Raw genomic sequence first — 17,752 nt, 5'->3', positions numbered from 1 at the left:
CCCAATGCGGAGGCATAAAATAGCAAAGCAGTTGGTTGCTCCAAGTTAAAGAGGCTATCCAACCCCACGTTGCTTGAGCTATAAGCTTATATACTTTGGACTAATCCAGAGACAGAAACTGGTGAAGGGGTTCCTTGTATAGAGTGGAGTGCAGGTGCCAGAGGAGATTAGTCCACTAGGACAAATGGGGCACTGTCTCACCAACTTCAGCCTGGGCTCACCTGCCTGCCTTCTTACTTACAACCGTTCCAGGCAGTGAGACTTCCTGTTGGCTTCCTTCTCCCTAGTCTTAGTGTTGCCCTTGTACAACTCAGCAACGAGGAGGAGGATGGGGCAAAGCTAGAACCAATCAGCTCTGCCTGTCATTGTCTCTGGCTCCATCTACTGTTGGGCTCTGTGCCTTCTGCCCTACCATTCCCAAAGGGTGCCAGCCAATGCTGGTGGCAGGTACTAAGAAGCCAACAGGGCTGTCATGAAGGTCTAGATGCCTGGCTGGAATATCTCCCTGTTCCCTACTCCCAGCTAGGGTAGATTCAAAAACAGTGCCTCGCCTGAAGACTGACAGAGGTTTATACGTGACAGCAGTGGCGTAACATGTATGAGTAAAGGAACCCTGGTTGAAACAAACTTGGAGCATTTGTAAAAGTCTAATGACAAATCCAAAGCACTCGCTTTCTGTGCTATTCCCAGAATCGGCATTGCAGAGAGGCAAGATCACAGATGCGAAGGCTGAATGTTCCGTGTTTTACTACACTATACTATAAAGACACTGAACTAAAACACTGGACAGTTATCTCGAGTCATATCCCCCTAATAATATGGCGGCTCTCCGTGAGGTTAATTAAAGGGCAGCAGCGACTGAAATCTGAGCAGCACCTCCATTAAGCAGTCAAGGGACTATATCATTGAGGCCTACATTCTATATTGGGCACACACAAAGAACTCCCACTAAATCCACAAGAAGAAAAAGATGGGTGCTCATCACCCCTTCAGGTTCTTGCTCTTAGTCATTAGTGTCAGTCTGAGGGGCTTTTGTTTAGAAATATTGTCAGGCAGTTAAGGTTTCTCTTCGTATGAAGTAATTTTTTTAAAGGCTAAGTGCTGGATGTGAACTATGGATTGTATTTTCCTAAGTTGCTTTGAGTTGCCATGACAACATTTTAAAATGGTGGTGGCTGTGGCTTGACACCAACTATATTCCTGTGCATACGTGAAGCTCTCACCCCCCTCTTCCTTCTCCCTCCTCCTCCTCCACAAGATCATAATGGAGTGTTTTAACCGAGCGGACCTTTTGTACTCGATAAAATATTTAGTGGGTTGTAGTAAATATTCATTTGTCTTCCTTTCACAACATTACACATCTCTTGATTATTAACAGTTCCATGGCATGCATGTTTCGGGCAGGGAGAATTTCTATCTTTCATGAACAAAACTAGCTCATTAAAACAAGATCTGCTAATCAGCCAGATAGCCTCACGATAGTGTAAATATTGGTTGTTTAATTGGCTGACCTGCTTGACACTTTCCTCTTTTTAAAAGATCAAATGGTAGATAGTAATTTGCACATTTCAGGAAAGTGTTTTCCCAGTTTTGTCCATATTTCAACTCCACATTCTCAGTTTTCACTGTTGTCCATTCTTGCAGTTCCAGAAGCTGGAAACATTTTTAGGAAGTGTGAATGCAGATATTCATGCACCATGTCCTTCAAGAGTTAGGCTGTATAACAATTACTCTATGTAAGAAAGCAAAACAAGTAAGACATTTGAGAATATGTGGTCCTGTGTCGTTCATTTTATAAGTATAGTTTGGCAGTCAATTTTTACAAGTCTTTTGTGCTGTATTGGTTTTATTTATTTGTTTGTTTTTAAAAATGTGTGCATCTACCCTGCATGTTCATTGTTGTTATGATAACAGTTGAAATTAAAAGCAGTTCTGCATTTGGATGTCACAGTGAACCTTTATTTATTGTGATGCAAGCAAGCTGAGTTAAGCCTCAGCCTTGCCCACTCTCCACTCCACTAGTGTGGCCACAAGGAGTTCAGAAGCTTCCACTTCTAGTTTAGTTTAACTGTAGCTTGTCATGTTTGCTAGGCCCTACAAGCTGTGGTTAATCCTAAATATAGTTTGTTTGAAACAAGCCAACTTCCAACCATGGGTTATGAAGCTGACTTGTTCCACCAACTATAGTAAATTAGCCATGGTTTCAGATTTGGAGGTAATGCTGAACTGTGGTTAATTGAAGTGAAAGCTTCTAAGTCTCTTGCAACAGTGTCAGAGGGTACAGAGGAGCCAAAGGTTTACCAAGGCTCATTCCCAGCACAACAAAACATAGTTTATTATGTGGTCTGAAAACAGCCATGATGGACGAGGGAAACCTTTTCAGCCTGAGGGCCGTAGCCCTTTTGTGTAACTTTCTGGGGTCCACATGCACATGCATGGACAGGGCCAGAGGCAAGAGCAGGGTGAGCAATAAATGTGAATTCAACTTTTCAACAGTAGGCTAGTTTCTATACACGTGCGTACACACCCCTCTCTATCCTTGCCTATCCAAGCGGACAAGAAGCATTATCAGAGTTCAATGCCATATTCCACCCAACTAAAAAACTCAAGGAGGGCATAAAGCAGGGGTGGATGTGTAGCCTCTGGAGAGTCCCAAGGGTCAGATCGGCTTGGAGGGCTGTATTTGGCCCCAAGGCTTAAGGCTCCCCATCAGTGCTAGGGAAGAACCAGTGCAGATGATGTAACACTTTTCTCTCCTAATTACAATCATGTTGTGATAAAACTCTATCATACTATCTTCCTCTTAAATGTATTTTTCCTCCAGTATGAATGCACCTTCCTTATCATTATATCCTCACTTCATAGGGAAGATACCCTAACCCTTTTGGTTTCTGTACCTTTCCCTGCTCTGTGATTTCAAGAAGCAGGCCATTGCATACTGAGTTATCTGAAGCTTCTGGGTTGAAATAAATATTTTCCCAAAGCTGAATGGTAGGAATAATCAAAGCAATGTGATGTATTTGGTGCCTGGTCTGGAAACCTGAGGAAATGAACTTTTGACTGCCAGTCATGTTTCAGCGTTTGCTACTGGCCTCATTGTGCCAGTTGAAGCTTTGAAGGCTGCCTTATCCCTCACTTAGATAAGCTTTAAGAGGTGATCTCCGAATCATGTCAAGCACAGAATGAGGATTTGCAGAGAGTGACAAACACAAGTCCATTGCATTTCCTGTGAGCCTTTCAATAACGGAATCCCGGGGCTCTTGGCAGAAAGAAAATCTGTTTTACAGAAACTCTCAGTAGCCCACTTCAATATAACAGGAATACATTAGATATAAATGTTTGAAAGGTAAGTAGAACTTTTTTGTTTGGCTTTTTTGCAAGTCAGAGGCTGCTTCCACACTGCACTTTATTCTGTTATTTCAGCAATTTCTTACCTGGTGTTTTGCACATTTTATTTGATATTTCACACAACATAAAAGCTAGTTTTTGAAACTTAGTGGAATATAGTGGAACTTTAGCACTCATCTGCGTGATATATGATTCCAGAAACAATCTGTTTGCAAGCTTGGGAACATAGAATATCACCGGAGTTTTGTGCTAGCTGCAGCCGCTCATATGACAGGCATCCCAACATGCAATGCCTTTCCACCCTTTAGGCACGCATCAGGGGTTTTCTTGCCTGTCAAAAGTTGTACTGGATTTCTGGTGTAGGTGCAGATAGCAGCTTCTATCTCCTTCATTTCTGCAACTTAATGAAAATGCAGAGCTTGTCAGTGCTTTGCAAGCAGCATTTTGGACAGCCTCACTTCTAGCAGATCACATGGACCTAGAAAAACATAGACATTTAGAACTTTAGGGTCATAAAAGTATAAATACTGCACAGTGGCATGAAACATTGTGGACCCCTGATCTGTCTCAGGGTAGTGATTGTTATTGACAACATGCTTCAACTCAGGGAGGACAGAAAGCACCCTGAATCACCACGGGCCCATCACCGGGCCCAATTCAAGGTGTTGGTTTTGACCTTTAAAACCCTGTACGGTTTCGGCCCAGTCTATCTAAAGGAGCGCCTCCAGCATCATCAGCTATGCCGCCCAACAAGATCAGCCTCAAAAGACCTTCTCTCCATCCTATCAGTCAAAACAGCCAAACTGGTGAGGACTAGAGAGAGGGCTTTTTCAATTGTGGCCCCCACCCTGTGGAACTCCCTCCCAAATGATCTCCGCCATGTCCCTCCTGTGATGAGCTTCCGCTGGGCCTTGAAGACCGGGCTCTTCAGGCAGGCTTTTGGGGTGGGCTAGATTTTATCTTCATTGTTTTTAGATTTTCAGTGTTTAGGTATTATATGCCTATGTTGTACATCGCCCAGAGGGGCTGGACAGCCAGCCAGATGGGCGACTAATAAATTCAATAAATAAAATAAATAAATAATGTTATTCAGCCCTTACATAGAGCCACTGCATACCCTTATGGCAATACTGTTTTAGTACTCAAAGTGAAGTGAGGGGCTTCTAATATTATATTTGGTAGTAGATACCAGAATTTTTCATTCCTTAACCTGACTGCTGCATGACATATTTTATTTTATTTTAGATTATTTTTTAAAAAGCAGATGATCTTTTACAAAACATTTTTCAACTCCCAATGTCAAAATATTTCTATAAACGTTGCTTACATCTTCTTTTCTGTGTTTCCCCATTCCTCTTCAGAGTGTTCATCGTATATGTACTTGAATTTAATGAACACCCTGGTTCAGAGTTTTTTTCAGAAGACAGGCAAGGTCTATGCTGTGCATTTTTCAAAAGACATAAATACTGTATTTGTAATAGAAGCCAGAAGAAGAGAAAGCCTTTACAGTTCACTGCAGTGGTGTGTGTGTGTGTGGCTTCTGTAATCATACCATCAGTTATTAGAACTGAACACAATAAAACTGCTACTCTTTCCTACAAACTCTCAAACTTTTGAGGTACTTGGTAAGACGTGTCATGTATACTGACAATGCTGTATAAATATTCTATTATTCTCAGCATTCAATCAGACTCTAGCTTAACCAAGAAACGGGGCCAAGGGTGGAGAGATGCAGATAAGGATGAGGTCTTGATCTACTGCAGCCTTCTGCAACGTGGTGCTTTCCAGATAGAGTATAACTCCCATAATCTCTGACCATTGGGTATGATGCAGTGGATGATGGGAGTTTTCATCCAAAACATCTCTTGGACACCAGGCATTCTGTTCTAGTGTGGCTTGGGTCCCACAGGGAAAGTGGTCTTGTTAAGGTCAGGTCAGGGGCAAGGCAAATCAAATCAGGACCAAGTTGGCCTTCGTAGCTGAGTTTGGGGAGATGTTGCCTCAGCAAAGGTGTAAGGTTGTCTGAAACCTTTTGTCAAGGCTTGAGCTCATGGAATCATAGAGTTGGAAGGCTATAAGGCCATCCAATACGACTCCATGCTCAATGCAGAAATCCAAATAAAAGCATCCCTGACAGGTGGCTGTCCAGCTGCCTCCTGAATGCCTCCATTCTGGAGAGCCCACCACCTCCCTAGGTAACTGGTTCCATTGTCACACCACTGTAACAGTTAGGAAATTTTTCATGATGTTCAGTTGAAATCTGGCATCCTGTAACTTGAGCCCATTATTCCATGTCCTGCACTCTGGGACCTTCTCGTACCTGTGCCCCCACTCTCCCAGGAGTACTCTTTGCTATATTTAAATGCTCTGTACTCTTTTCTGCTGTTGTATGTTACTGTGTGGTTGTAGAGGAGGAGAGGCTGCAGCTGCAGGCACCAAGGATGAGGTGAGAGTGATGTCCTCAGGCTGGGGCAGTGTAGAAGGGAGTCATATGGATTGGAGTCCTCCTCAGACCAACACTTGGGCCCTAAGTGAGGGGACATGACACCAGGTTGGGAAAGTATGACTTCACGACTGGGGACTGCAGGGCCACTTGGATCACACATAGATTTATCCTAAAAAAACAAAACAAAGGCATCCTTCAGTCTTCTGCCTTTATTGCCTCCCTTATAAGTGAACAGGGGCACTTCATTTTTATAGGGGACAATGTGGTGGTATACATTGTGAGGGCTCTCGCCATCCTAATTTGTGAATGTGAGTGTGCAAAATGTCTCTCTGTGCAGGGACCCCCAGGGTTCATTGCAACTTAAACACCCTCACCCCCCCACTCATTAGCTATAGGGCTTAGCTTTCGGAAAGAGCTTCATTTAGTTGATATTACTTTGTTTATGGCCCATATAATGGCCTGAGGGCCTATAATATATTTTTACTACTGCTGTTAATAGGTCTTACCCTATATATGACCTGCATGGGAAACTATAGGTAAACTGTTCTGAGCTTTTTGAGTTGCAGGGAACATAAATGAGAAAAGAAAGAAAGAAATGTTCTGGCCTTAGAGGCTTGTAGAATTAAAGTCACTGTGTTCTCATTCCTTCTGTTCCTCAAACAGTCCAATAAACATTTTCCCTTAATGGCAAGATAAGGCACCATTTAAGACAACCTTGCATTAATATTAGGGGCAGGGGAGAAAATCAGTTTGGCTCATATTATAATGCAAACCTACCTAGCTCACACTTTCTAGAACAAGACACAAATAGCAATGCAGGGAAGATTTGGAATTCATAGTTCAAATTTTGCACCCCTCAAGTGCATAAAACATGTGTACATCAGGGGAAGGTGTACATAAGCACCCATATATGAGTAAATATACAAAAATGTATAACAGTTGGGAAAATTGCTTGCAGTATTGAGTATGCTAGGCAACATTGCATGCAAATATGTGTATGTTAGGAGACAATCACAATAAAATGCAAATGAATTTTCTTCTTCTTCTTATTTTTTAAATCAAAATGGTGCAGACATTTCATGAACCAAACTTAAAACTGGAAAAACAAGAATATGAAAGAAACAAAAATTGTATCATGTTCTCTGGCCAAAATCCTCCATCTGGTTCAGTGGCAGATTCAGAGGGAGAGGAGGAACCATCTGGGGCCCCATTGCTGTTTCTGCTCTGGAACCATGTAGGCCCAGAAGATGTGGCCTTACTGGACTCCTCCAACTCAAGAGTACATCCCTTTGATTAATCTGTCCATGCCATAGGAACCAGTGATTGCCAAGTAGGGTAATGGCCCTTTAAAAAAACAGGCAGTTCCTCAGAGGGGTGGATATAATCAACCTGCTGCTAAAGCAACAGCTGTCCCTGAGTAAGTCCTAACAAATACGGGCTGCTGTGAGCTCTCCAGGGTGCTGATAAACTGATGTATTGCTTTTTTCCGGTTGGAATCCGGCAGTGCCTACCAGACTTGCTGTTTATTTTTTGTTTAGTTTCCAGACCTTCTTCGTTCATTTATATTGACCCACAAACTCCCTTCACTGCTAATTTTATCTAGGCATATGCTACCGCGAGATTGGTTGCTTTCTGAGGATGCATATGAATGGGTCTTATGAGGAGGGGAGGAGAAGGCAATCCTAATAAAAATAACAGAAGTGAAGTTTCCCATTTCTCTGAACAAACCACACCTTTAGAGTTTCTCCTGGATGCATCACATCATTCTGTTGGGCCATGCCGGCTTCGCAGCAGGACCAGAAGCCAAAGGTAGCTCCAGGAACAGAACTCAAGGCAAGTTTACAGGCAATGTGACTTTCTGCACTAAACATTTATTTATTTTATTTATTATTTATTAAATTTATATCCTACCCTTTCTCCCAGTAGGAGCCCAGGGCAGCAAACAAAAACATTAAAAATACTCTAAAGCATCATAAAAACAGACCTTAAAATATATTGAAACAAAATATTTTTTTAAACAGATATTAAATTACAAACTTTAAAAACAACAACATAAAAACATCTTAAAATGGAATTCCAACACATATACAGACTGGGATAAGGCCTCTACTTAAAAGTCTTGTTGAAAGAGGAAAGTATTCAGTAGGCGCTGAAAAGATAACAGAGATGGTTCCTGTCTACTATTTAAGGGGAGGGAATTTCAAAGGGTAGGTGCCACAACACTAAAGATCCACTTCTTATATTGTGCAGAATGGATGTCCTGATAAGATGGTATCTGCAGGAGGCCCTAGCCTGCAGAGCATAGTGACTGACAGTGTATATAAGGGGTAAGAAGATATTTCAAGTACCCTGGTGTCAAGATGTATAGGGCTTTGTACACCAAAACCAGAACCTTGAACTTAGCCTAGTAGCTTATGGACAGACAGTCCAATTCTTTCAGCAGTGGGGTAACATGTTGGTGATACCCTGCCCCAGTGAGCAGATGCACCACCACATTTTGCACTATCTGCAGCTTCTGGTCCAACCTCAAGGGCAGCCCCATATAGAACACATACAGTAATCCAGCCTGGAGGTTACCAGTCAATGGACAACAGTGCTCAGGCTATCCTAGTCCAGAAATGGCTGCAGCTGTCTTACCAGCCAAAGCTGGTAAAAGGCACTCCTAGCCACTAAGGTCATGTGGGCCTCTAACATCAAATCCAGGAGCACCCCCAGACTATAAATCTGCTCTTTCAGAATGAGTATGAACCCATCCAAAGCAGGCAACTGACCAACTGTCCAAACTCGGGAACCACCAGCCCACAGCACCTCTGTCTTGGTAGGGTTCAGACTCAGTTTATTGGTCCTCATCCAGCCCATCACCAAGTCCAGGCACCGTCCAGGGCTTGCATGGCCTCTCCCAATTCAGATGTTACAGAGAAATAGAGCTGGGTATCATCAGTGTCCTGCTGACACCTCGCCCCTCACCCCTCACTCCTGATGACCCCTCCCAAGGGCTTCATATAGATGTTAAACAGCACCGGGGACAAGATGGTACCCTTTGGCACACCAGAGCACAACTGCCCAGGGGCCAAAAGTCAATTGCTCAATGCTATTCTCTGAAAACGACCCTGGAGATAGGATCAGAACCACTGTAAAACAGTGCCTCCAATACCCATCCCCGCAAGTCAGCCCAGAAGTGTACCATGGTCAATTATATCAAAAGGTGCCAAGAGATCAAGTAAGAATAACAGAATCACATTCCCCCTGTCCTTCTCCCAATAAAGGTCATCCATCAGGGCGACCAAGGCTGATTCAGTCCCATAACCAGGACTGAATCCAAATTGGAATGGGTCAAGGTAATCTGTTTCATCCAAGAGTACTTACAATTGTTGCACCACAACCCTCTTAATCACTTTCCCTAAAAAGGGGGTATTTGTCACCGGGCAGTAGTTGTCACAAACCAATGGGTTCAGGGTGGTTTTTTTCAGGAGTGGTCAGATCACCCCCTCTTTTAGGACAGCTGGAACCACTCCCTCCCACATCAACATATTGACCACACTGTGGATCCACCCGGTCATACTCCCACTTTAAACCAGTATCTGTTGGTGTTTGCTCTGGCAGACATACACTGACGTACCCGACCATAGTCACTCCCTTGCTTTGCACCTTGCCAAGAATAATGCAACTCACGTGTAGAAATATACAGTCTTTTATCAGCAGAATAACATAAAGCAGTTCCAGCATCAAATACACAAGTTACACAGTCCGTCTTTCTCCTCTTTACTTCCCCACACCCACACATCCTTTTCTTTTCCTGTCTTTATAGCCCATCACGGTCATTTAGTCATTAGGTGATTTAGGGTCTGCACCTGTATCGCCTGAGGGTTTTGATTTACTCTTTACTGTCAGTTAACCCTTTCATGGCTGGTTTTCCTTCTTTGTGAAATGTACATGCTAACAGTATCATACCATGCTGAGAACTCTGGGAATTGTAGCTCTGAGAGGGGAATAAGGGTCTACTAACAACTCTTAAACTGTAGTGTCCAGGAGTTTTTGGGGAAAGCCATGACTGCTAAAGTGGTATAATATTGTTTTAAATGTAAAATGCGGATGTGGCCATTCTCTCATGCATTTGGATGGGACATTTCCCAAGTCAGTTTGCAAGCATCATAGAAGGTATTGGTGGACACACTGGCACCCATGTCTGACCGCCAAGCCAAGACTGGAACTCCACACATCAGGCTGAACATGTTTTGGCTTTTCTTTGTCAACATAGGTAGCCAAGCAATGAAAGCAAGTCAGAGAGATTGAGAGGCAAGTTTCCAGAGAATGGAGAGCCAGACAAACAAGAATAACTTGGAAACTTGAGCATTTGCCCCCCGCCCTAGGTATGGACTTACATTGCACAGTCTGTATATATTTCCTTGGTGTGGCTTGCTAAATTGTCTTGGCCATGTCCAGCTACAGCAGGTCAGCATGCAACAGGCAAAGAGACTGAAGCTCTGAATAAAAAAAGCCTAGAAAGTTTCTGCCAAGAGATTCCATCCAAACACACCAGTAGTCTCCTGAAATCAGGTCTATGGCGTGGGTATTATTTGAGGCTATGCAATTTACTTTCATCCACAAATCTGATCTTGTTTACTTCTGACATGACTTTGCTAAAAGCTGGCAATGACATCCAAGGAGTTAAGAAGGTCCGTGAGGCCAGTTCGCTCAGCGTTCCTTTTGCAATAGACCCTCTCATTCCCCATCTTTTGCAAGCCAGTCTTTCTTTTTTCTTTTTCTTTCTTTTTTTTTGGGGGGGGAGGGTCCATCTCATTCAGAAGCTTTGTTAATTTGCCACCTTGAAAATGGAAGTTTCATACACATTGACATAATTAATGAAGAGGCAGGCAGCATGCTCTACCAATTAACACCACAGGGAAAAGCAAAATTGGCTTCCTCTTCGCACATTGTGCCAAAGTTAAGGACTGTAGCGCACAGCAAACAAATAGAGATGCTTTTTAATGAGCTGCAAGATCAAGTTGAGGAACTCGGAAAAGGATGTTGGGTAAACACTGCCAACTGTTTAGACTGTTAAGAGTAATTGATGAGCTTAGTTAAAAGTTTGGGGCAGTGGACTGAATGGAGGTGGAGATGTCGGGCTGAGTTTTATTCACTGAGTGTATCTTTTATCAGTTAAACAGGGATTTATATCATCCAGGGCCTGTCTTCAATCTAAGGACTTAGCCCTGGAATCCAGAAAATAGTAATAATTTATCTCTGCACAAACTTTTTTTTATAGGTTTACATATATGATTTCCTTTTAAGGATACACCTAAAAATATAAAGGGTGAAAGGCGGAAACAAGCATTTCATATAAATGAACCCACCTGAGATATGGGGTGGGGTATGGGCCCTGTGTTTTCCAGATATTACTAGGGGTGTTGCTGCTGCTGCTGCTGTTAATTTGGATTTACAGTATTAGGAAGACAAGTGGAGAAACCCAGAGCCTTTAACCTGGCTGCAGCTGTCCTGCACCCTTTTCATAGTTATTGTAAACCGCCCAGAGAGCTTCGGCTATGGGGCGGTATATAAATACAATAAATAAATAAATAACACATTACATGGGGGGGGTTCAAGCAAAGTTCTTGCTGTTTTAGTTCCCACGGGGGGGCATGGAGGGAGCCAATGGCTTTGTTTCTGTTTCATTTGCATTTTATATACAGCTTCCCCTCTTCTGTGTTCCTATATTCTGGAGTTCGATTATATCAAATTATACCCACAAGTGCCATGGTACCCGCAAAAGCCTTAATTGGCACCCCAGGAAGGCGCCCCACACTCTGAGTTTCTATTATTCAGAGGTGGTTTGCCATTGCCTTCCTCTGAGGCTGAGAGGCAGTGACTGGCCCAAGGTCACCCAGTGAGCTTCATGTCTGTGTGGGGATTCGAACCCTGGTCTCCCAGGTCGTAGTCCAGCACCTTAACAACTACATATAACAACAACAATGGATACTGCCTGTGGTAGTGAGTGGGTTTGGCATGTGATATTGTTGGGGACAAGGATGTGGCTCTCTTTGTGTATTCTGGCTCAGGGGCTGCAGTCACTGGGTGGCTGGGTGTCTCAGGTGTCTCAGGTTCAGGTGCTGAGAGTGAGATGTCCCCTGGTTTCTGAACTCAGTGGCAATGTTAGGGCCCTGATCCAGCACATCTGTGGGGGCTGCTCCTGATTACGTTCTACCCAGAGCAGACCCACTGATATTAATGGACCAGAGTTAGTAACATACATCAATTTCAGTGGGTCTACTCTGAGTATGACTAGCATCGGATGTAACCCTCAGCTGCCCACCCTCCCCTTCTGAGTCAGTGCCCAAGTCACTATTGTTAGCCTGGGTCATGTCAATGGCTGCCCCAGAATCCTTCGTAACTCCTGGGATTCCATGGTAGATGCTGAATCACTTCTCAGAGGATGAGACACTTGTAGGGTAAAGCAAAATGGGTCACTATGTTGATAACTTGGAGTCAATGTTGGATTTTTCATATTGTGAATGATATGATGGTGAGGAAAATGAGCTTGTCCCACAAAATGATGGTGGTGGTGGTGATGGCGGCAGCAGCGGTGGCATTGCCATGCAATAATCATCTTCCTTTCCCTTCCTTTACTTATTTTGTATGACAACCCACCCTTCTGTCCTCCAAAACTGAAACACTGTGGTCAATATGCAATTAATAAGGTCTAAGTGTTCATCATTCTACCTTGGGTTCATAGGTAGTGGATGTGTCAGCTGTAATCACTAATAAATCCATCAGCTTTGAGGGTTTCCCCTGCTCACTTCTACTGAATTGTTAGTGTATGTGACAGCCTGTGGTTCTGTCAGAACAAATTGTCCCCTGTGGAAAGTTGGCAGCATGGGAAAGTGACAACTTAATGGAAGTTAAAACCCTCTAATGGCAGTGTCTGGCGAAAGTAGGGAGAAAGTCATGCACTGTATGTGCCTCAGCTTTTGAGAATGTCTCTTAGCATTGCAGGCTCTGGGGGAGATATTCCAGCTTTTCCAGGATTTGTGTTTACAGGTATATATTAAGTGAAATACAACACACTGAATGCAGTTCACTGGAAACTTGACCAGCATTTTTCTGGACTCAAGAGGTCCCCCATAATCCCGTAATCATCTCTGTGCATACTAGAGTTTTAAGAGAGTTACTGAAAGGTGCTTATTTCAAAGGCTATGTAAGCAAACAAGTTTACACACAAAGCTAAGATAGGGTAAACACCACCCTTGTTTGGGGAAATTGTGCCGATAGGGCTGGAGAAGAAATATGAACAGTTGTAGAAAGCTATGCAATGGAGCACTGTTGGAGGTTTCCACTCTAATACACCTGGACATTGTGGGAAGAAAAAGGTTTCTGATCAGAGTAGCAAAAGAGTTTGGAGGTTCTGCCTATCCCTACCTGGGACCAGCCCACACACAAAAATCATAGAATCATAAAATAGTAGAGTTGGAAGGGGCCTGTAAGACCATAGAGTCCAACCCCATGCTCAATGCAGGAATCCAGCTTAAAGCAGACCAAACAGGTGGCTATTCAGCTGCCTCCATTATTGGAGAGCCCACCACCTCCCTAGGTCATTGGTTCTATTGGCACACTGGTCTAACAGTTAGGATGCTATTCCTGATGTTCAGCCGAAATCTGGCTTCCTGTAACTTGAGCCCATTATTCCGTGTCTGGCGCTCTGGGACAATCAATAAGAGATCCTGGCCCTCCTCTGTTTGACAGCCTTTCAAGTACTTGAAGAGTCAATCAGTCAATCAATTAATGCAGGTTGATAGTCCAAATCTGGGCCCAGATTTCTCTGTATAATTCCACTTCCCTTGAAAGAGAATTTCCAGGGCTTGGCCAATGGCTTGAAACAGAACATTGTTATAGACCTTTCAGACAATCAAAAGGATGTCTGGAAACTACTCACAGCCTGATTTATATATGGTCCACTTTTGCTTCTTCAGGTAGCAAAGCATTCGATTACCTTGTCTACCTTTTCTCATTTGAAGCAAAGTTATACTATTAAGGAGAAGAGAGCTGATTAATGGCTAGCTTCCTTTCTGCTGAACATAAGTAAGGAGTCCACCTTTGCTCTCCAGGACGTTTTTTTCTACCTCTAAAGGTACTGGATAATTTGCTGTATTGACCAGTTTTACCTTGTCCTCCAAAGACAAATGCCGCTGTTGCTAATTTTATTTTATTTTGGCTTTAAAAAATCACACATTTGGCAAAGATGTGGGGCAAAACTGCTACATCCCCATAAGGTTCAACTGGAAAGTTAAGCATGAAGTTAAACATCTCCTGTTGTAATCACTTGGCTGTCAAAGTGCTAAATTTTAACTGGTTCATGCCCTAAGTAAGGATTTAGATGCCACTAAAGACAGCAAATCACCGCCACAATCACCATCGTCATCTGCCACAAATGCTGGCTAAACCTGGCACCATGCTACTAATTTCTTTATATGAGAGTGCCAGGTGTCACACAAAAGAAACAGACTTGGTCTAATTCATGCACAATTGATGACATGGGAAACCCTGAGGTGAACAATTGTATACATGTACACTTTCCTACATTTCTGTGCTCAACTTGCAGATGTTACAGGTGGGTCACGTTTGGCTCTGCAACATCAGGGCCAAGACAAAGAGTATATCTTCAATATACTGAGAAGATACCGAAAAGATAACAGAGATGGTGCCTGTCTAATATTTTAGGGGAAGGAATTCCAAAGTGTCAGCGTCACAACACTAAAGGTGTTAACACAACATCTTTTGTGGTGTAGGTATTGCATTAAAATTGTTAATTGTTTTAAAGGGTTAATGATGGAGCTGCTAATTTTTTTAAAAAAAAATAGTTAACATTTCCTAGTTTAATTAATGTATTGGAGCTTTTTACTGACTTCCGTTCTACAGAAGTCAATAGGCTGTATTTGGGCAATGAATGCACCTTCTAGGATTAATTGCAGGGTAGTGTGAAAAGTGTTATGATTATCCTGTTGAGGCACACTTCCCCTTTCTTCTTCCTAGCAACCCCCCCACTCCTTAAAGATGTGTGCATAATGAAAAACTTCATATCTAAATAACATAGTGTATCTCTACAGTTTTTTTAAAAAAATGCTTTAATATCGCTGTGCTACTTTTGACAATCGAAGACCATTAATCACTGTAGCACCATGATTCATATGGATATTGATCTTAATCTACTCATCAGGCCTGTTAAGGATTCTGTTTAATTATAGCTCATTTCAATATTAATTAGGAAAAAATGTATTTGCTAAAATCTGCGGTTGCTAATAGAATCTGTGAGACTATTTTCATATTAGTTTAATTTTGGGGTTCATATATATGGAGTGGGGTGGGAAGAATGTTTGCAGAATATTCTTGCAAGATTCTGCCCTGGATTTTCAGGTTCCATTATCAGATATGTTAGCAGAAATCAAAATATCAGCATCTGTGATTCTTTTGGAGATACACTTCCAGAGTTTTATTAAAACAATAAAATAAAAATTAGTTGATTGTCTCCAATATTGTTGATATTAAGGATAAACCTATTGAAATTAATAGACGTTTCAGTGGTTCTGTTCTGAGTAAAATTTCTGAAGGAGTCAACAGGTTATATCTTCTCAGAGCAATCCAGAGCTCAAACTGCTCTGTAAAAAAAGCCAGCCAGACTGCCTCCGAAGTGTGTGTGTAATCTCTTTTGTAGTCTTAATTTAGAGAAGAAATTGTGGGGAACCAGACCCCAGAATTTGATCAAAAAGGAATATTTCTGGCTGTACCTTCGTCTTCCTCTCTTCAGTGCCTCAGTAACCCTGGCAATGTCTCTAGTTTTGAACTGAGTGTGTGTACTTCAAAATGGTTGCTATGTGTAAACAAACCTCAGCTGTGCTTTGGCCGCTGTAGAGTATTCTGGTGGACATGCAAGTTCAAAATTGTATCAGTGGTGGTACAGTAACCTTGATTTGACCCCTTCCATCACAAATATTAGCCTTTCCTTTCCATACAGTATAGCCCCATTCAATAGAAATTAATGGAAATAAGAAACTATATCAAGTCTACCTCTATCTAGGCTTTTGTGAACAAATGGAACCTCTTTTAAAAATTTGTCCCTGTAGTTGCTGGCCTCGTACCTTGCACATTTTGACTGCCAGTAGCTGATATGACATTTGACGTTATTGATCTGGAATCTGGAACAAACATACACAAACTGTTCAGCACTTAGGGAAAAATATCCTGAATTGTAGCCAAAGGGAAGGAGAGTAAGGGAAACAGTTGTGTCATTCAGTAATATGTTTTAAGTTCAGACAGAGATAATCATATCTTCTTACTCCCCTGTCATTTTAGCACAGATTCAGTGAAGGTTCCTGCCTCATGGTTTCTTCCGATGTTTCTAAGATTGCTCAGCAAATGTTCTCTGGCAAGCTTCTCAGCTGGCACACAATCTGGCTTTATCCCTCTTTTTTTTTGCTACAGAAGCTCCCAGGTGCATTTCGATCCCATTGCCAGTACAATGGCACTCTTTGGCTTCTGGCCCATCTGTTGTAGTAATTACTGTCATGTAAAATGATTTGATAAAAAAAACCCACAAGAAAACAAAAAGTGGAAACCACTTTGTTGTAAATAGCCAGCTGGAGTTTTCTTTTTTGCTGAGTTGTTTAGGTGAGGATTAGGAGTGCAAAGAGAACTCATCCAAACAAGTTTTTTTTTTTTACTGGGTACCTTTAGTTACCCTCATCTTCATCCATGGATACCTTAAGATAGCCTCCCTGGGTAAATGTGTGTTCCAGTTGCAAGAAAGAGGTAAGTGGCAGTGGCAGCAACTGTGAGGGCAGCCTGGCCACCATTCTGTATCCTCCACAATGCCTTGGACCTTGTGCTGTTCTATGGCTTTATGGGTGGTGGCCGTGGTGAATGGGATTGTGGAGAATGTTAGGAGAAAATACTGCAAAGTGTCATTCTTTTTCTAGGGTGGTGATGAGACCAACCAGTTTCAAAGGTTTTCTGGGTGGGGTGGGGAAGAGTCTTGCTGAGAAATTTTGGTGCATTGCCAGCTGGCCAGGATACTGAACTAGATGGACTTGTGATATAATCCATCAGGGCTATTCTAATGCCCTGATTTGTAGAGCAGGGATGGGCAGAAGGTTAACAGAGATCTACTGGTAGATTTCTGGGTGATTTGAAGTAGATTGGCAAGGATTTCCTGGCTTCAAATAGTCTAACAATGACAACAACAAAATGACTCTCTCCTCATCACCCTTATATTCTGACTTGAAGTAAGCTGAGGGTGGGAAAGGAGTTGTAAACTAGGACTGGAGTTTTGCATGGAAGGACTATGACGTTTGTTCAGTTCTGGTCCTCAGAACAAATTCCTGGGCTCAGACTTCTTGAATGCCAAGTACCTCTTTTGCATCTGCATCGGGGTGTTGCTCAGGGTTCTGACATCTGCTGTCCCCTCCTGTAAAGATATTTTAACAAATCCTGAAAATTAACTCAGCACTGATCTTGGAGGAACCCAAAACTAAACTGCGTTGGCAAAATAAATGCTTTGATAGTATCTTTTTAGTTAGACGTGGCTTCAGCCCCCTTCAAAACCAATGTGTAGATTCATACTTTCTGAAAACAGAACAGAAATGGGCGGGATAATATAGTTGTTGGAAATCAAATCATGCCATTTGTGTGTCCAGGGTCTGTATTCTGTTCCGATTCGGGACAGTGTCTATTGGCAAAAGTGGAAAGCAGCTTTTCCCTTTTTGGAGAATCAAGAGGGGAAGGGGGGGGGGAACTGCCGGCAAAGCCCTACATGTAAAAGACAGACAAAATTCTATCAACATCCTAATCCATTGACAAAACCCAGAGGGCACTGACAAGTAGCCAAAACGATGTCCACAAACAAGTGCCAAGGCGCCAGATGCCAGCCCCTCAAAAATAGCTTTTACAGCTTGGCATCTGGGCCCTGCATCT

This window comes from Rhineura floridana, chromosome 17 (genome assembly GCF_030035675.1).
Source record: "Rhineura floridana isolate rRhiFlo1 chromosome 17, rRhiFlo1.hap2, whole genome shotgun sequence".
Classification (NCBI taxonomy): domain Eukaryota; kingdom Metazoa; phylum Chordata; class Lepidosauria; order Squamata; family Rhineuridae; genus Rhineura; species Rhineura floridana.
The sequence above is the reverse complement of the archived record's forward strand: the minus strand, read 5'-3'. Positions refer to the sequence as shown.